Source organism: Passer montanus, unplaced genomic scaffold (genome assembly GCF_014805655.1).
Source record: "Passer montanus isolate IOZ18808 unplaced genomic scaffold, ASM1480565v1 scaffold31, whole genome shotgun sequence".
NCBI classification, from domain to species: domain Eukaryota; kingdom Metazoa; phylum Chordata; class Aves; order Passeriformes; family Passeridae; genus Passer; species Passer montanus.
In genome coordinates, this window is record NW_024367819.1 from 12,736,006 (window position 1) to 12,756,854 (window position 20,849).

At 35.5% G+C, this 20,849-nt stretch overlaps 1 long non-coding RNA gene across 2 annotated transcripts; it reads left to right on the forward strand.

The window, feature by feature from the left end:
* Positions 1-1,274: 1,274 nt before the first annotated feature.
* Positions 1,275-17,934, forward strand: LOC120504933. 2 transcript variants are annotated; one of them, XR_005628145.1, is made up of 3 exons: positions 1,275-1,757; positions 14,219-14,596; positions 15,890-17,934. It is a non-coding gene; the product is annotated as an uncharacterized LOC120504933 (long non-coding RNA). The 2 variants fall into 2 exon arrangements; XR_005628146.1 differs by lacking the exon at positions 1,275-1,757 and having other exon boundaries at positions 4,837-14,391; positions 14,477-14,596.
* Positions 17,935-20,849: the final 2,915 nt, after the last annotated feature.

Genomic DNA, 20,849 nt, shown 5'->3' on the forward strand with positions numbered 1-20,849 from the left:
AGGAGCTTCACTCAACAGACAGACTCTTAGAAAAAAAGTCCAGCTCATTTTCACAAAAGCTTTCTACCTTTCTTCTGAAACTGTGAAGACCTCTTCTGTGTTGCTTTATGAAAAAAAGGAAGCACCAGGAACCACAGGTAAAATAGAATAATTATTAATTTTAAGCAACTGCCTACAGATACTACAGTAGAAGGATATCACAACTTCTTTTATTGCCTTGTAATTTCTACAGAAATTGAATGCATGTGGGTTATAAAAGTGAGTGTGGTATTTCCTGAACAGAAGCATAAATGGAAAAAGCAAGAGATTTTTTTAGCTGTTAGGTGAACTGTAAATTTATTATTTTAACTAGTAATAGATCTTGGGATCTGTGGATACATTTCACTTAAAAGAGTTTCTGTTCTATTGCAATAGAGGAAGCAAAATATTAATTTGATTTCTGTACTTAGATATGGCAATCACCCTCCACAGAAGTGCTGGACGGGTCCATACATGAAAACAAGAACCACTTTCCATAAGATATGGCAACTGCCAGTGTCATTTTGGAGGACGGCTTGGGAGAGAGACCCAGACTATTGGACCTACAATTGCAGAAACCTGGAAGTAAACTTAGCTAAAGAAATTAAATCTCACTGCAATTATTGACTATCTCACAGGAATCTATGTGAAAGATTTTCATTTATGGATAGCAGATGGTGAAAAAAGGGTTAAATTTCTTGAAAGAGATAATTTGGTTATTTGATATTGGCATGGAAGTTGCCTATTAAATTATACAAATTTGCAAATGGAAACAGACATCAGTTTTCACCCAATCTTTAAAAATTCAGAACTATTTTATAATTTTAATATATCTATTCTACTCATTCTAGCAGAACAATGAAAAATATGAAAGACAGAAAATGAAATTGAATTTTTCTTGGTCAGCTGACATATGGTGAATTTTCTGTTGACATTACATGCAAATCTGTCGCAGCCACCCTTGAATAGTGGTTATAGGAGCCCTAAGGCTGAGCAGATAACCTTTTAAAAAATAGAATATGTGAATGGATATAAAATAATTTATCCTACTATTTGAGCAGTAAGCCAGTACCCAATATGTCCATTACAGTCACAGTGAATATCTAATGTATAACAATCTCTATTCAAAACATCGGCTGAAGAACAATTCAAGAGATTGCTTTTTCTCTTCCTCAAGTTCTTCATGATCTCAAGCATTTAAAGACATTTAAACACTTCAGACAAAGAAGAAGTTTAGATACAGAAGCACAAAGTCTTTTCATAACTTTTTTTCTAAAAGCTTTGCATGAAATTTATATATTTGCTTGAAACTGCTCTTCTGCTAATCAGTTGCATCCATAGACAACATTTCCTCTTTCTTTGTTGTAAATGATTTGACTATGAATTACAGCTCTGACACATTCTATTCAATGTGACAACATTCTTAATTCTAGAGACAAGAAGCTCTGGCAGTCTTCTGATGATCTATTCATATGAGGTTCTTTTACATAGTTTTGCATTTTTACGGAAAAAAAAAACAACTGTTTGAATTGGAGTATCAACTCTCAAAGAATCTCCCCCTCAAGAGTTAGGTTACCCAAACTCTGATTCTTATTCTGGTAATTGTCTTCTCTTGGAAGAATTTCTACTCTTTTATAGAAAACACCCCCAGTCTGAATGGATATATTGGTGTGAAGGAAGAACCATCATACCCAGACTCCACTAAAGGCATTCACGGTCATCATCAGCATTATGTTATGGTAAGTAGATAAATGGATATCTGTTTCTTAAGTCTTGCACTTCCCTTGTGACCATCAGTATATTCAACTGGTGCACTTAATTCTGTAGAACAGAAGGAAAAATTTATATTGTGCTTGACATTTTTGCCTGTTTTTCTAGAGAGAAAACTCCATGTTGATGTTCCATTAACAGCTGTGGTATAAGATAGATTTTTTTTTACTACAATATATTAATTTTTTCAGGTGTTTATTACCACTCTTACAGACTTACACTCTGTGAATTCTGTGACTTCCTTTTTAGAATACCAACATAATTTTCTGGTAACAGCTGCCTGAATATGAACCACAAACACTAAGCAAATGAAAAAGGCTGTGTAATGTTTAAGAGAACCAGCTTTTAGATGATGATTAGTGAACTGTTTCTGCACAGATATGAGATAAATCACAGAGCAACTGCAATGTCTCAGCACCCCTCATGATGGTGTGTTTTCCTATTCAGAAATTCTGTGAAAACCAATAGTCATTACACATATGACAGGTGGAAAGAGCCCACAAATTTATAGTAGTTGTACAATTCCAGAAGCTGGTGCTCAAACTGGTAAAAGTAACAACTACATCATGTATTATGTCAAACTAAATTTTAATTGATATACTTCATTTTTCTTGAGAGTTCAACACACACAGGGTAGAAAGATCTAAATTGTTGTCTAATGCTTCTCTGACTCTCTAATTTTTGCCCCTATCTAATGGTTCCATAGTCTAATTAATATATATGATCTATTAGTAAAAACTAGTTTTCAAGTTTTCAAGATGATTGTTTAAACAAGGTATACATTGTATATTTCATATATATGGCAAAATCACATCAGTTTTAAGGGCTGTGAAGGGAAGGTGTGATGATGTGCATTTAACCCATAAAAAAAAATCAGCTTTGTGTACTGCACAGCACAGGAAAATCCCTGTCATTTCTCTGTAGGTGGCACATCCTTATCATGCCAATTAGCACAGGGGGGCTCGTGTGAAGGTGACAAACTGAGATGAGATATGTGAGATGATGTATCTTTGAATGTATAGGAAGCAAACAACACAGATGAGTCCACATGTGAATCATGAAAGTGAACTCACAGCCATCAGTCAACAAGCAAGTATAGCCTGTAATGACAATATACTCATAGCGATACTGAGAAGGAGCACAGCTCTCACAACTCTTTCTTCAAAGTCAGCAGATCAAGTTGTGAATAAAAAAAGAATACAATACAATAGTGGGCAGCAAATAAGTTATGGGGGGGAGGAGGAAGAATTAAAGGTTTTGACTCAGAAATGAAGATTTTAGAGTATTATGTAATTTTATTGAAATATGCTATCACATCCAAGCAAGGATCCTGGAAAAAAAAATTTAAAAAGGACTCCTACGTGTTTTCAGCACCATCATTCAAAGCCACCTTCACTGAAAGTGGATCAGAAAAGCAGGATACTGTCTAGATCAGCAATCACAATTACTAGAGTGCCAAGGAATGGAAGGTCATTGGGCAAGTTCCCCAATGTGCAGCATATGCTGTGGTCATGAAAGCTGAAGCCTCATGACCTGCTATGAACACAAGCTGTTCCCAACTAGCGAGCGATAATTTTCTGTATCATTTACAACAAATACTAAAACCCACCAACACAGTGTGAAACTATGCCCACCTGCTTTCTAGGACATATTTGCATATTTGCTAGTTGAACAGGCATCATCAAAGAATCACTCTGTAACAGATTTTATTGAGAAATTCTAGAAGCATTTAACCTTAAGAATTAAATTCGGACTTAAAGTTCAAGAAACATGGGTTTTTGGAATGCTTGTCACCCTTTTCTATAACAATTTTATTTCACATATAAATCATGGGAGTTTTGTCATTGTCTCTAAAAGAAGTAAAATCACACCCTACTTTCACAACCTTTCACAACTTTCACAAATATTAGACCATAGGAAATTCAAAACTGCTTTTCTCCTCATACATGAAATCTTCAATAATATATAAAACTCTATTTTCCTGTATACTACAGCTTTTTGACTTGAACACCTGTGTTTCAGAAAAACTAATTCTACCAGTTTGTATTGAGGTATATGCTTCCTTCTAGCTGGTTCCTGACAGTACTAGATCTTAAGAAAGTATCTCTCAAGTGATTCAGACTGGAAAACCATTGTATGTCAAATAGTGATTTATATAATTGTTTGAATGACCAAAAAGAGGATTTGCATCCACAGACAAGATCTGCACAGCATGTATTGCAAAAAACATATTTGGGGTCAATCAAATGCTGCATGAAAGCAGGAGTCCCAGACCCTGGAGGAATACAAGATTTACATGCTGTCTGCATTTCTCTTTTTACTTTATCTTCTTAAAACGGCTGGTTTTTTGAGCCATTTGCTGTCAGATCTGTCACTACCAAGATCCAGAAAGAACCCTGCACCATCTCCTTCATTCATAAACACCCTTTGCCTTGGTACAAAATTAATTCTCAGGGTTTCTCTTGACTCACCTGACTTTTATATTTTTCTGTTCTTCAAACAAAAATGGATTTGCAGTGCTATGAAGCTGATTAATCTTTTGCCCCAAGAAAATAGTCAAAATTGCTATAGTTGCTGAGCTTTAGTTCTGAGTAATTTACTCCCAGAGACAACAGTTTGAAGGTTCTTTCAACTTTTGGTGAAAATATGATTTATTACTACACTGTTGCTGAGGGGCTACTATATATTCCAGCCTAACATGACCTAAGCTACCTAACCTTACTCACTAAGAATCTTCAAAGACAAACTAGTTGAGAAAATACTCAGTTAACTGGAGAAAGTCTTGACAGCATAGAAGTTAACACTCTTTTGATAGTCAGTGGTTAGATGACAAAAAGATCAGGCAGTATAACAGAACACAGATTTCAAAACAAGTTACTAACTGGTTTTTTTTCTTCCTCAAAGACTCACTTTCAGCAGAGGGAAGATAGCTTAAGTGTCCAGATTCTGAAATATCATTGCAAAATGCACAGCTGACAAAGTTCAGAAGAACACAGATTTCAAAACAAGCTACTAACTGTTTTTTTTTTCTTCCTCAAAGACTCACTTTCAGCAGAGGGAAGATAGCTTAAGTGTCCAGATTCTGAAATATCATTGCAAAATGCACAGCTGACAAGGTTCAGGAAGGCTGGAGAATGAAGACTGCTAAGCAAAATATATCAGCAGACTCCTTCAGATTAACCTAGCACTCCATTAAAAGGGTTCCTTGGTTAGTAAAAAGACATTTCAAAAGAATTATTATTTGGGGAGCTTCACAATCAATCATGCTGATAGATGGTTTCATTTGTCTGAGAGAGGACTGTTTCAGTACTGTGACAGGGCAAAAAGGAACAACAGCAAATTCGGCTGTGAGCCACTTGGCACAGTGTTTCAGCATATGCTGCTCTGCATCACAGTTTTGGAAGGACAGAAAGCTCTTAGAAAAGTAAGTGGACAGAATCAATCTCATATGAGGCAGCCAAAGACATAAATGCCATTTTCATTTGAAGATTTCTTCTGTAAAAGAAAACTGATTCTCTCCATTAGGCAGTAGTCTTTGCTAATAAAGTAACTCGTTTTGTTCAAGCGTTCATGGAGTAATATTGAAGTGGCAGATTTCCTTACTGAGAATGTCCTGAGCAAGTAAGCACTGAATTAACTACAGTTACAGACTAGGCCACAAACTCTTGTGCACAGAAGGATTCAGAATTAAGCTACATCGCAACTACACAGTTTTCACTCAATGCAAATGATGATGGTCTTTAGAGAGCAGATATTCTTCATCTGACAATCTGCTCCATGGCCTCTGTAATGCTAGAGACACTGGTCTTTAATGAAGCCAGTGCCACTATAGGATTCATCTGGAGTGATGAAGGTCAGCTACATCACTCTCAACATGCCTCCTACCAGCACAGGACCCGAAGGGGAAAAACTAATGGCTCATCAGTGGCACAGATGTGCCTGCAGGAAAATGTCCCTCTGGTTATTTATGGTTCAATAAAGTCATTTACAGAGTCTCAGTGGAGCCAAAGGGCCATAACCAGTCTTGAGAATCTATTTTCTTCTTTAATCTCCACAGGAATTTCCATATACTGTAACTACATTGCATTCATAGAATGTCCCCCTCAAAGAAAAATCTGTTTCATCCAAACCCATTATTTGAAAGAGGTTTCTGGAGGGGGTTTTCTACAGAATATTTCCCACTAAAACATCAGGGTGAAATGAAAAATTGGCATGTGTTCAGTGTAATCTACCCATTTAGTTGGGGCAAAAGAAAGCAGGAACTATAAAGGAGAATGAGATAAAGAGACAGTACCCAATGCCTTCAAGAGTCATCAGAAATATCTGGTGAAGATACAGTTTAATAATAATGTTACTCAAGCAAAATATTCTAATGTATACAAAGGTATTTTTGAAACAATTTTCAATCAGAAGAAAGAAGGTTCTTTATTTTCTCTTTTGAAGAGATTGAGGACAAAAGAACATTATCTCAGCACTTCCCATGTGACAAAATTCCTTTTGCAGATAGTTTCTGCAAAAGACAAGGATTTGCCTTTGGATCCTTGGCAAGGATTACTCTTTGATGACTATAAGCAGAAGTTAATCAGAAAAGACTAGGTGAACCTTGAGATGGATAAAGCTGAGGTATTCAGAAGATGCAAAGCAAAGATGGAAAGAGAACATAGAGAAGTCAGCATACAAATGAAGAGCAGGGCTGGGAAGCAACTGAAAAAAGATGGTTAAAGCTTAAGTAAACTCTTCCTGCTAGTGGTCTCGAGTATTTTTTCTGTCCTAAACCTCCAAACATAATTTATTAAGTATTCTCATTACAGCTACATACTAGTCTAGTCCTAGTACATGATTTAATAATATTCTTTAAAAAATTAATTGCTTAAATTTCATAAGACTTTTTCCCCCCTACTTGAACAGTGGAAAATGATCATTCCCTAAATAGCTTCATATATTTAGGAAACTTTTTACACACAGGTGTACCATCATTGAATTAATCTATTTATCTTCATATTATTTGTCATACACAAAACAGAGTATCACTTTTAAATTGCAAAATATAAAATGTCTGTCTCAAAAGTGTTTTACACAAATTTAATCATCCCTGTCATAAAGTGAATCATCATTTCCTTCAGCCACCACATCATAAGGTTTATACTAAGAAATAAAACATTTTCCTGATTTCAGTATGGATTCTGCATTAACTTTCTCTAAAATGTTAAGATAGATCCTGACACTTGTGCCATATTATATAAAGAAAGGATTTTGATATTATTTATAAAGTTCTGTAATTTAAAACACTCTCCAAATCCTGTGTTGGGTAGTTTTAGCTAACTGTGTTTAACAGAAAAATGTGAACTCATAAATAAAAACATTTTGGTTTTTTACTATATGGTTAATCCACTTAGTGAGACAGTACTAAGTTGATCTATAGTCACAATGCTCCCCAAAATAAAACAACAACAAAATACAGCAAATAAAACCAAGCAAACAAACAAAAAGAAACAAAAATCTTCATAAGCAGGATATATGTGTGCATAATACAGAGGAACCAATAGTTAGTATTTTATATGTAGCACATATGTTCATGATAAACACTTTCATTCTCTACATAATTTCAATAAATCCTGAAGACTATTGTGATTTTCTGAAACAGTGATTAGATTACTCTATTGCAAAAATCAAAAGTAATTTAAAAATATTTTTGAACATTTGTGTGCAGATCTGAAATTTATGTTTGCATTTTAACTTATTAATTATTTACTTATGCATTCAAAAATAAAATAAAATATGGAAACTTTAAAATTGTTAATGATGACAAGAAAATTTAAAGAAAGTCAAATCTGGATCTCCTCCATCAATGAAAACGGTAATGAAACTTCTACATGATTAAAGCACTACCTTTAAATAATGATGCTTTTCAGAAAAATGCATATTCATATTAATGAATAAATTCTTCATTTAATATCTGATATAGATTTTTTTAACCAAATTTCCTACTGGAAAATATTGTGGTAAATGATAGAATTTAGAAAGCTATGAAATGGGCAGAAGAAGCGTGTTGAGCATGATAGAGAATAGGAGAGGTTTTTTGTCACCATTTCTTGTACCACTTATATGATATCATATGGTCTGCTATTTCAATAAAATGAAGGTTCACTGGCCCAATTCTAAATACAGATTTGAAAAACATAATGCAAAGTATAAAATACTAGTTAATATATTTATTTAAGGGTACTTTTTAGAAGTTTACACAACATTACAATTGTTCAGCACATGATATTTGACATAATGACAGGATAGATTCCTCAAATGCATAAATCACAAATGCACTTGCTCAAGGTAGGATACATATTTATACAGGAAAGTGAAGAGTCAAAATAAAGACTGTGCCTGTTCACCTTAACTTATTTTAGCTCTACCCCAAAATACATTAACAAGTCAAACAATCCAACTGCTGATGAGCAGCTGTGAGTTTCACAAACCGTCTCTGGACTTACTAAACTGGGCATAAAATATTGTGTACACTACTTCTAAACAAAAACGTAGGGGAGTCCAATTTTAATTAACAACATAGCTTTCCTGTAAGCACACTAAAGCAAATTCTAGCCACAGAATAACCTTAAATGAAATCAATAAGCATTAAAAATTTATATAGCTTCCAGGACTGGGGTACTAACAGTCTCAATTTGGCAAGGCCAGGGTGCTTTGCTGAATAAGGAATTCAAGATATACATAAAGTTTAGCTGTAATATATTTTACCAAATATGGCCCATAATGATGAATTAAGTGAAAATCAAGAATGTTTCAATCTTTCAAAACTACTTTTAGCTTAAAATTAATTAAAATTCTTTCACAACATTGTTAATGGCACAGATTTTAAATTTTATTTCTTCCCTTGCAATCTGTTCAGCCAATCAATAGACTGGGATTTTAATATTTGGTTCATGTCTTGTAAATTGATCTATGAAAAATCAAAAGTGTTAAAGAGATCAGTTGTAGCCTAAACAAAAATCAAATATTAGCTCCTGAAGAGCATTAGCTGGGGCTTTCTACGATATGAATTAAAACCTGCAGTACTGAATTCCTTGTAAGAAATATGTGGATAAAATTCTTGCACTTTTATAGTTTCCCTGAACAGTTTTCATGAAATCTAGTGCCTAGTCCACAAAGTCCTTCGTCCTTATTTAAAATGAATATGGATTTTGACACATGTTCACAGATGGTTACCTAGGAAATTTCAGCATGCTTTGGACATAACTGTAAAAAGTTATTCTTAGAAGCATTTGCAATTCTAGGTGGATGCTACTTGAGAAATACACATGCAAAAAGGTGAAAAGACTAGCTTTTCTCACCATGGATGTGTCAGTGTCTCCATTACCCAGATCAAATTTAGCTATACTTTGCATAAAGAGGAAGGGTGATTTACCTTGGGTCAAAGAGTCAGTGCTCAGTAAAAGGATAAAATTTTCAGTGACCTTATCTCTTGCTGGCACTTGTCATTGTGGGGATCAATTTAACTTTACAGCATTCAAAGCATCTTTAATTCCCTTTTGCTGCCGCAGCACAACTCCACACAATTCTTTCATTGAGTGCTCTTAGGTCCCCAGTGGGCACTTAAAACTCCCAGGATAATTGTGTAATAGAATACAGTCTGAATGGCTGCAACCTACTGCCTTTCTGGCACTCCACAACAAAAACAAATCAAAACAAATCCCCAGCATCCAAAAACCTCCTTCACTCTTCTACCCTGTAAAGCATGATCATAGGAGACTTCATGGGGTTTTTTATGAGGAAAAAAATGGAAAAGTGTGAGTAGTGTAAATATCTATGGAATGCTAACAAAAATCAGAAAAAAAAAGAGTTTGCCACCAGTATTCAGTACAAAATTGAATTCATTGCATACAGAGTAAAGACTGATTTAAAGTCACTCATAAAAGCAACATTAAGGAGAAATCTAGGTGTTCAGACAAGAAGTTCTGATGTAATATAAAATTGTATACAAGGTTATACCATCCAAAGTTTCAGTTTTTAATATATGGGATTTTTTATCTCATCTGGAAAATCTGGCAAACAGAATTAGATATGCAAGCCATCTACTCAACATATCCTCAAAGTCAAACAGAATAACTAGTTACAGCAGTTCTTCATCATATACTCTTTTAAAAAGTTACTTCTTATTTATTATTTTTATTGCATACAGGTGTTTGCTGGTATACAACAGCAAATTGAATATGTTTTATAAAAACAATTATAGCCCTTAAATATTTTTGAGTAATTAATAACAATTTCATCCATCTTGTTTGCAACCTAAAATGTCGGATTTCCAGGAGAAGCTGAAGGAGAGATGATGAACCCTTTAGTTCTAAAAAAAAAAAACCCTACAAAAAAGTCCTTATTTTGTCATTTAAATTATTTAGGTCAGGGGCTTAACACTAATAAATTGTTCAGTAAAATGTGCACAATTAAATGGCATTTAGAATATTTTAAATATGTATTTTCAAGCTTTCTTTTAAGAAGGTGTAGTCGCAGAAAAACAGGGCTAGCAAGCTAAGTCACTTTAATGCTTTAAAATTATTATCTTCAAAGGGAGGCAGAAGCCCTAAATAAGGCAATATGATGTTTTATCTGATTTGATTCCAAACCTCAAGGTGTGTATGTTCTCATGCTGCACCCAGAAATTTTGCAAACATGAATTTATTTCCCACATTCAGTGAGGCTGCTCAAGCATTTAACTACATATTTACATGTTTTTTGAGGAAAACATATAAATCATCCATCCACTGTTAGGTGACAGGAAAATTAAAGGAAATGTTACTGGTTTAGTATCTATATGTGTGTGTGTATGTATATAAATTTGTTTACTTTTTTCACCTCAACCCCCAGTTCAGAGACTTAAACCAATTCAGGGACCGAAATGGGTATGAAAGGTGTGTTACAGAGACAGCTAGACCCTGAATCAGCAGGTTACACATCACTGTACTGCAATCTAGATGAGCTTTCAAGATTAAGACATTTCTCTAACTAACAAGAATAACTAATGTACTGATTGTGGTGTTTTAAAGTACACAGTCTTGTCTTTAAGTATCTAATTACTGCACATGTTTTGAGATAAACCTGAAAGTATAAATCATGTGCTATTTCCGTCTAAAAGTCCAGCTCTTCTATTTGGGGCTGAGAACAATCTCTCCTTACAGCAATTATTCTGGCTAAACCCTCTTGTTAAAGAGATAGATGACCCAGACCCCTTAAAGTGTTCTTAATCTTATGGGTGGAATTACAAGGAAAATAGTGAATTTTCAATACTGATTATAGAGAGTGTGTCTTTCAATAAGGGAAAATGTATAAAATCAATCCTTGTTGTCTGTCTTTTATAGTGTATCAAATATTACACAGAAGACTTTTTTTACATGCAACATATATCAAAAACAGCAGCTTAATAAATTCGTGAGGCACCTTGATCAGAAGGCAAGTAAGGAATATGAATGCCACTGCTAAGAAAACAAAACCTGCTTGGTACTAAATATATCTCATCCCAATAAAAGAAATCCAGGAAAACTTCAGAAAGACAAACAAACAAAAACAACCCACAGACTTAAAAAATATGTATAAGATTTCTGTCTTTTCAGAGTATAAAAAGAGCAGCCTCTGAATGCATTACTGGAATTCAGAAATGGCATTCTCCCCCTGCAGGTGCATTACATAGAGGTCAGTATAACCCCATAGCCCACTAAATACAGTATTGCTAAGAACAGGCCATATGTTTTGTACTGATGTTGCAAGGCCTCAGAAATTAGCTTTGTCGGAATTACTTTGTACTTTTCTTGACCTGCTTGGAACTTTGGTTTAGATTGTTTAGCTATAAAAGACTGATTAAGTGTCTATGACTAGTTTGCTTTATTTTTGTACAACTGTATTATATAACTGTAATCCTGTATATACTTTTGCAACAAGTAGAACAAAATATTCATGGCTCTAACATAATAGTGTAAAGCAGAGAAATACAAACTTGGCATGACAGTGGAGGCTTTAAAAGCAGCTTGAAAACTGTGTGAAATGTAGAGGAACCCAGGCATGGGATGGTAAGATAAGTGACCCAGGGTTGGCTCTAGAGAGCCTTGACTTGTAAACTCAACTGTGGACAATTAAAGGAATGCAGGGTAACAAGGAGAAAAGCAAGAAGTATCCAGTATATGCAACAAGCTTTCTATGTAGTAAATTCAGCTTTAACATGGACCTACAGATCTGCAAAGAAAGAGCAAAGTTTGCATGGTGTGTTAGAAGAACATAGAAATTACCCTAAGCAGCTCCTACCAAGAGGGAGAGGCAGTTACCATTAAAGTCATATTGCTCTTGTCAATGCACTCAGGATCCTGAAAACTTGCATGTCCAGCTGAAAATGTCAACTGCAAGAAGCCAAGGAGCAGTAGAAAGGTGATATAAATGCAAGGAAAGGCATAGATAAAAAGAAGTCCATATTTAAGCTTAAGTTTAGATCCCTGAAAAATGGTACTGAAAGATTTGTTAGTGTCTCAACATAAGGAAATAACCTTCTAGTTCAGTTAAACTCATGCAGCCTGATGTTCATTTGGAACAGTTTCCCCCACAATCTTCCACACACTATTTTTCCTTCTACATACCCTTATTTCTGGTTTGCATGTACCAACATTTACATTAAAAAAAAAAAAAAAAATCCACAGGGCTGTATATATTTGTACAGGAATTTGAAGAAAAAAGACTTTTATGCTTTGCTGTCTACTTTTAAGATATTTAATCCTAACAGAATTTTATTGGAATAAAAATTTTTATTTCAATATCAAGTAACATGGAATGGAAGAAACACTTGATATAATGCATTTATTGCTATAACAACATACTCTGACAAGACTTCATTATACTTCAGGCTATCAACTGCAGCATCTGTTCACATATCCCTTAAACTGTGAAGTGGGCAATGTATCAGCACAAAGTGCGTTCTAAAACATCAGAGTGATACTAGGATCATCCCTTCTCAAGTGATAATGATAATTTAGCCAAACATTTGCATATGGCCTTTCAAAAAAAAGAAAAAAAGGGAGCAAAAACCCCACACATTACCAGAATATATTGGCTGCTACCTGCAAAAAAAGTAACATGCAAGTAAAAACATTAGAAGAGACTACACAGAATGTGGTTTCTCCATGGAAATATTTCTGCAGGACAAGCAGCCTATAGGCAAAGTAGGCGAAGCTATTCTAGCACCAGGTAAAAAAATTCAAAGCTGAAGGCATCCGTAAAGCTATTCATTTTCACTTTTTTTCACACATATTACAGCTACTTCAAGCAGATCTCAAAATCTGAAAGACTATGGCCTTTGATTGAAACAAGTGCTATTTCCTTACTAACTGTGCTAATTCAGCGAAGTGGTAAAGCTGAGCTGAATCATCATGCAAATCTGTGAGAAGCTTTAAAATACTAGCTGCAAAATGAAAACATTTTGTATTTATTCATAAAGCCAAGAGACTAAAAATCTGAATCTTCTTTATGTCTGCTGAACTTTGGAATAAATTACAGAGCAAGAATAATAATATTAAAAATTTAAAAATAAACTCCAAAGCTAGTATGGTCACAACCATTTGGAATAGAATTGGCTATCTTTTATGTCACATTATTATAATGTGCAGAGAGCACACATTTCCTGATAGAGCCATCAGTTGTGTTTATGTTCCAGTACAAGACATGCACAGCATACTTCCTTAAAAAGTAGCATGTAAGAGAAACAAGCACACAGTCTGCATCAGAATTCTAGCTGCAGAGGACCCTAAAAATATCTACAATTGCACTTCTACCTTCAGTGTAAGTAGAAGTGCAATTGGACTGTAGGTCCATGTTCAGTTTTCAATCTCCTATAAATCAAAACACCTGAATAATAACATGAAGTTAGCCACTATTCTGAAACCCATTGACCACCTTTTCTCACAAGAGAGTAAATGTGATAGAAGCTACACAACCACATTCAAGTGTTGTCCCAAAACAGACTACTACATGCAACCAGCAAGCTCCAAAGAAGTTCTGCAACTTTCAAAGCATGCAAAACACTGAAAAACACCCTCAGCCTTCCAAATGTCAGAGAGCATCCAGGCATAACTCCAGAGACAAGATATCCTTGTTGAACATACTGCTCCAGAAAACGATTCAGAGGAGGAACTTAACCTGTCTTCTTCCTGAAACTGATCCACGTAATTCCTTCTTCACTAACAGTACAAAGACATAAGCCTTCCTTGACTTTTGTTCCTAGAACTATATTTTGTATGAATAGGCTCTGCTTCAGTAGGGAAATATGCCCAGAATATTCAAGGTAAGCATCTTCCATTGCTGCAAATTGTTGGCCCAAAAGTCTTGACTGACCAGAAGGCACTATGATTACACACCAGCATTTCAAGGTTTGTACTTGCATACTCAGGTGCTGAGCAGGCTGGAAACAATGAGGCTGCATACGTCTGATCGCAATTGGCCCCAAACTCCTCAGTCTGCCCTTTCCGGTGTGCTATATGTCTCACTGAATACTCAAAATCAAGAATCAAAACAGTACAACAGAGGAGGGAGAAAGTAATTGTACCCAAATTTTTTTTAAAGGTAAGAAAAAATTAAAGTAAGAACAGTTAAGGAGTCAGTTACCAATTTTTCTGATCAAAATTATGGCAAATTTATTTTCTTCCAGGAAATTAAATTAAAATGTGGTGAGAGTTGATGTAAATGAGTTGTCATCTACAGGAGGACTCATTACTTCAGTAAGCCTAAGGACAAGAAGCTTAAGGACATCTATGGCCTATATTTTCTGGTAAGTTTATTATATGCATTAAGGAAAATAAAAAAGTCAAAAGAAAATATCTTAGAAAAGTGTAGTTCTCCAAAATGTATGGAGAACCCTATTCTTTCTAACAAGTGACTTATTTTCTATGTCTGAAATGTCTTCAGTTCATAATTTATTTTAGGGATTAGAAATTTCTAAAAGTTCAAATGAGTCCCAGTTGTCATGTTATGCCAATGTAATGACATTGTTATGTGCAATATATCATCAAACTGACAATTTTGTAGTACAAAGGGGAATGAAAGATAATGGATTACAATGAAGGACCTTGAAAAGGTAGGTTTCAGAGTTTAATGATTTCAGTTTAGGAAGAAACCCTTTCTGAGGGTTGTTCATCTTATTGTATTTTCTCCTTCATTTAGGCTTAAAATGTTAGTAACAATCTAATCACTACCAAATGTTTCCAACAACTGCATTTTTCATAATGGTCTTGCTTCAAAGCATTCTATATTGCTGCCAATACGCTGGCAAAGTCTCTGAAAATTACAGACATTAAAAATGGTCATTCTCTACATATAATGTTTTGGCCATTGTCCATTTTTTAATACTAAATGAACAAAATCCAATAAATGATTTTTCCTCAGGCTCAAGACATTCTTTCTCCTTAGAATTTATATGAAACCAGTATGCATGATAAGGAAAGTAAAATACATTTTTTCAATTGTGGCATGTACCCAAAATCATAACAGAATGCTGGAAATGTATAAATTTTCTAAATATCTTGGGATAATGCCTTTCCTTTTATTTGATTATATACATACACAGGCATATATCTTTAGCACAAGTGGAACTGCTACAAAAAGGAAGGAAGCACACACAGACTGATAAATAGCCCACAGTCTTGTACCAACTTCCAGCTGCATTTAGAGCTGAAGCTTGTACCAGACTTTCCCACATATCAAGTGCATATTCTAGCAATTCTGAGTTTGTTGCTGAATTTTTTAATCTGAAAATGCTCAGTCTGAAATGTTCCTAAAGGATAAGTTGATTCCTATTTTTAAACACATCTTCATAATTTTGTATATTGGGAAAAGTACTTGGGGGCAAACTGGATTGTCTCTGAAAGCAGTGAATGATCCATAGAATAGTGTTACTGGTAGAGCTTCACTCAATTTAAGAAAACTGTGCTCACTCAGTGTAGCTAAGGACACGAGACTGGGAGTACATCCAAAGTTCTTCCCCTTATCATAATTCCATTTAATTTGAAGTCATTATTTCTCAGGGATCAGTAATGGGACCAGTGCTGTTTAATATCTTTTTCAGCAATGCTGAGAGTGGGATTGAGTGCAAGTTTGCTGATGACACCAAGGTGTGTGGTCTGGTTGAGATGCTGGAAGGAATGGATGATGTCCAGATGGACCTTGACAGGCAGAAGTTGGCCCATGTGAACTTCATGAAGTTGAACAAGGCAAAGTGCAAGGCGTTGCATCTGGGTTGGAGCAATTCCAAGCTCAAAGAGATAGAGGGGGTGAGAATGGATGGAGAGAAGCCCAGAGAAGATGGACGTGTGGGTGTTGGTTGATGAGAGGCTCAATATGAGCTGGCAATGTGTTTTCAGCTCAGAAAACTAATCATGTCCTTGGGTGCATCAAAAGTAACATGGCTAGCAGGGTGAGGGAGGTATTCTTCTCTCTCTCCTCTTCTCTTCTGAGACCCCACTGGGAATGCTGTATCCAGCTCTGGGTTCCCCAGCAAAAGAAGGATGTGAACCTGCTGAAGCAAGATCAGAGGAGGGTCACGAAAGATGATCAGAAAGCTGGAACCCCTCATTTTGGAGGACAGGCTGAGGGAGTTGGGGTTTTTCAGCCTGGAGAAGAGTGGGCTCCAAGGAGACCTTTTAGCACCTTTCCACTACCTTAGGGGGACATACAAGAATGCTGGAGGGACTTGTTACAAGGACATATACCGATAAGACAAGGGGCAATGTTTTTAAACTCAAAGAGGATAGGTTTAGATAGATACTTTACTGTGAGGGTAATGGAACAGATTTCCCAGAAAAGCTGTGAATGCCCCATTCCTGAAAGTGTTCAAGGCCATTGGATGGGGATTGAGACACCTGGTCTAGTGGAAACTCTCCCTGCCCATGGCAGAGTTGTTGGAAGGAGATGATCTTTAAGGTCCCTTCCAAGCCAAAGAGTTCTATGATTCTATGATCAAAGGCATTGGAGGTCCAAAATCTATTGGCTGCAAAAAGCCTGGAAAACTAAACACATCTCTGAAATTCCATTTGTATTGTGTATAGGTGGCAAGATTTTGAGCAACATGAAAGCTACAGGGATGGCTGCTTTGGCAGGAGAATAAAATGAGTCTTGTCCCAGACTCAGCTGGTTTCAGTCTTCTCCACAATGGACCCACAACAGGACAAACTGGAGATTGTTGGTTATTTGTGCATTTCCTCTGGCAGAGCATATTTAAAGAGAGAGGAGAAAGGAGAAAGTGTGAGAAATGATCCTGCAAGAAACAAGGTTTCTCAAGGAGGGTGAAGATGTGCTCCAGGTGACGTACCAGACATTCCCTTGTAACTCTTGGTGAAGCAATTTATTTCCCTACAACCCAAGTACTTGACCACATTGGAATAAATATTCATCTTGCAGCCCTCAAAGGACCGAGCTCTGGCATGTTGTTATTTCCTTTTAAGATTAAGATATAAAATAATGTATATTTTGTGTATATATTTTCAGATTCCCAGACCTACTATTTATTAGTCATAATGTGTCAGAATGGGAAAAGTTGCTTTCTAATGCAAGATTCATGATGGTTTTTGAGTTAAATTATTATACTTCCTCGAGTTCTGAATGACACAGATATATAGCACAAGTTTAGGAAGATTAACTTGCTATCAAATATCATACTCTAATTCAAAAATTTATATATTAGGAGATTAGAGGATTGGACTCAAGTCAAAAGGAAGAGATAGCACTACTATTATATGTATTTTATGAAGAATTGCCTTTAGATTTTTCACATTCTTTATGTTTATTTAAATAACATAATTTCTGTACATAGATGTACAAATGTGAACAGGTATAGATACACAAGAGAAATGCTTTCATGCATTAAAAGTATTCACATGTGTCTAGCCCTTGACACATGGTGTTGCATGTCGGGTGCTGTCGCGTGCTGTCACATACTGTGCATCTGGATTTCAGATTACAGCAAGCACTTTTGATTATTTGCATGTAAAAAACTATATTTGGCAGTACATTTTAACTTCTTATAGTTAAGTGAGGCTCAGGTGAGAGATTTTTCTGAATGCTAAGATGCCATTGAAAATGTTAGTTCTCAACAATAAAGAGATTGACCCTTGACTTGCAGTGCTGCGTCATTCACTCTTGTCACTTCTGAACGAATGGAGCGTACCGGGAGCTCAAGACCAGTCCTAAATCAGACTGTTTCAGCCAACTCAGCCCACCTTTATTCATTCCTGTGATTAAACAACACACTAATTCTATCTGGTCCAATCCAGCAGAACCTATTCAAACTCAGAAGATTGCTTTATTGGCATATAGGTGTTTTCTCTCTCCCTTTTAGTCTTCTGAATATATCCACTAAAGAAACTTAACCAATAGCTACCCATTTGATCTTATCAAAAACTGATGTACTTCTTGAAGAAAAATAATATTAGAATATCCAATATTCTGTTCTAATAGAATATTAGAAACTTTGCCAACCTTCTACTGTCATTGTACCACTACAGTGGAAGTACTGGAAGGTAACAAAACTGTGTAGAAAATGTTAACTCTTTAGCAGTTGGGTACTGCTTATCAATTTAAGTCCATGCCACCACAAGAAAAAAAACAAAAACAAAAAAAAAAAAACCCAACAAAAAAAAATCCCACCACATTCGCCAAGAACTCAACTTAGCAATGATGTGCCTTAAATGGTATGAACACATATCAGTTTATGATAAGCGGAAGAAAAAAAAATGAACTGGCTTTCATTTTTCCATTTTTCAAAGTTTTAGTTGTCAATAGCACAACACTATTTCCACAGAAAGAAAAATATGGCCACCTGTTTTTTATTGTCACATGAATAAATCATGCCAAAGATTGACACATTCACAGAAGTGTGTGATTTCTTCTATTCTGTTTTATTTTGGCAGTTGTGTATACTTGTTTATTTCCTGAGGAGAAAATTTGGTCAAGACAGAAGGAATTTATTAGGGTAAGACTGAAAGGGACAAAATAACTGAAGAGAAAGAAATAAAAGGCCTATGAAAACACGGAAAGAAAGCAAATAGGGAAAATGGAGGGATGATGGTGTAAACACCCTGGAGACAAAGGTACAGAACTGAAGCAAGAAACAAATCCACACAAAAGAATGAATGCCCAGATTAAAAACTCTGAAAGTCACCTGGAATTGATGGCACCCATTTCCACTACAGCCAGTATACTCTGCTCATATCAGTTGAATTTCTATGTATTGTAGCAATTGTGGGTTTTTTCCCTTCTCTGATTTAATGGTGCCGGAGTCTTTTTCTCTTCTTTCCACCAAGACCAAAAAGACAGAGTAACTGTTGCAAGTGTTCTTGGTCTTTCATACAGAGGAAGTAAATTGAGCTTTAAAGCTATGCAACAATATTGGTTCAGTTCCATGCTCAATAACAGTTCCATCACAGTCACAGCCCTGTTTTCCTCTAAACATCCTAGTGATTTCCCAATCCAGTATTAGCAGAGCCAGGTATTGCTTGTCTGATGAAACCAGATGCAACAATATCTAGGGTACTGCAGCTGCTTGTGACAAACTGGTTTTTTGGCTGCAAACTCTCCCTGTCTTGTTAGTGACTTGAAGAAATCTTTTTTTGCATATACATATGATCATGCAAGTGAAAGAGTTCCATTCAACATGTTTTGTTCCTGGAATTTTAAAATGCTCAGAGAGGCCTGGCCCTGAGAGTACCTACAACATTCGTGCTATTACATGTTCCATTATATCTGATCCTGTTTAGCAATAGGCTACCCTGGAGTAGAACTAAATAGTTCTGTACTAAATAAAATATGCATTAATGAAAAGATGTCCTTGAAGTCACAATGAAAATTTGATAAATAAGAATACACCAAAAAAACCCCAAAAACCACAAAACAAAACAAACAAGCAAAGTACTTAGTTGTTTAATGAATAAAATAAAATCTATTTAATGAATTTGATAATTTTCCCACTGCAGTATAATGTGAAGTAACTAGGAGATTTTCATTTAATATAATATGCTATAATAACTATACAGTTCTGATTAAAACCAAACAGGGACCAAATTATGAATGTATTAATAATAATGCTTTCTTCATGAAATCCTATAGCATTTTTTTAGCTCCCTAAGGATGTCCCAGAATACATCAGAACTCTCTAGTTATCCAGTGATGTGTAGAAATGATACATTCTGTGTAATTTTTTCTTAGCAAATTAGCACTTACTAAAAATGACATGAATGAAACAAAGAATTAGAATTTAGGAAAATAGTACTCATCAAATTGAATGCAAAAGGGGAGGATGCCAGAGAGGAAACAACCCTGGGATATGTTTTCTGTCATTTCTTCAGCCATTCAACAGATATTTTCTGGATCAATTAAAATGGATAACACCTTTTTACAGATGCATGCTAATTTCCTCTTCTCTCTCAAGCTTGTTAGTATATTTTTGCAGGAAGACTGATGTTAGTGTACTTTTGCAGCATGACTGATCAACTGCTGTCCATGCACACTATTTGGTTACTGATATTTTCTCAACTGAGAAGGAAAACAAAGTAAGACTGGCTTGGTTTACCAGTTTTGCACTGACTACTCATTACTGACTAACATCATTAGCCGGGAAAGAAAGGTAAATTCAGGGAATGGGAAATACCACCCAAACACCCGAGCTCCTGAAAACTCTAATTCCTTCCCTTGGTTCCTAAGACAGAAAGAGTGCCAAAAGAGAACAAAGCAAGGTCAGCAATTAAATAAGCATTCACGTAAGCACTTGAGAGGAAGCACAGTATAAGGGACAGTTGCAGTCTCACCAATTAAAGATACCTTGAGGTCAATACTTACTAAACCATATAAAATGGGCTGAAAGACTAATGACTCAAATCAGCATAAGCAAACTTACATTTTAAAATGCTTGTCTTTACTGCTGTGACAGCTGCTTTATAGACTATTGCATTGTTAAATGGATCAGTATTCCTTTGATGCTGTGGAAAATCTGAAATACACTCATAATCGGAGACTGAGTAAGACATTAAATACAG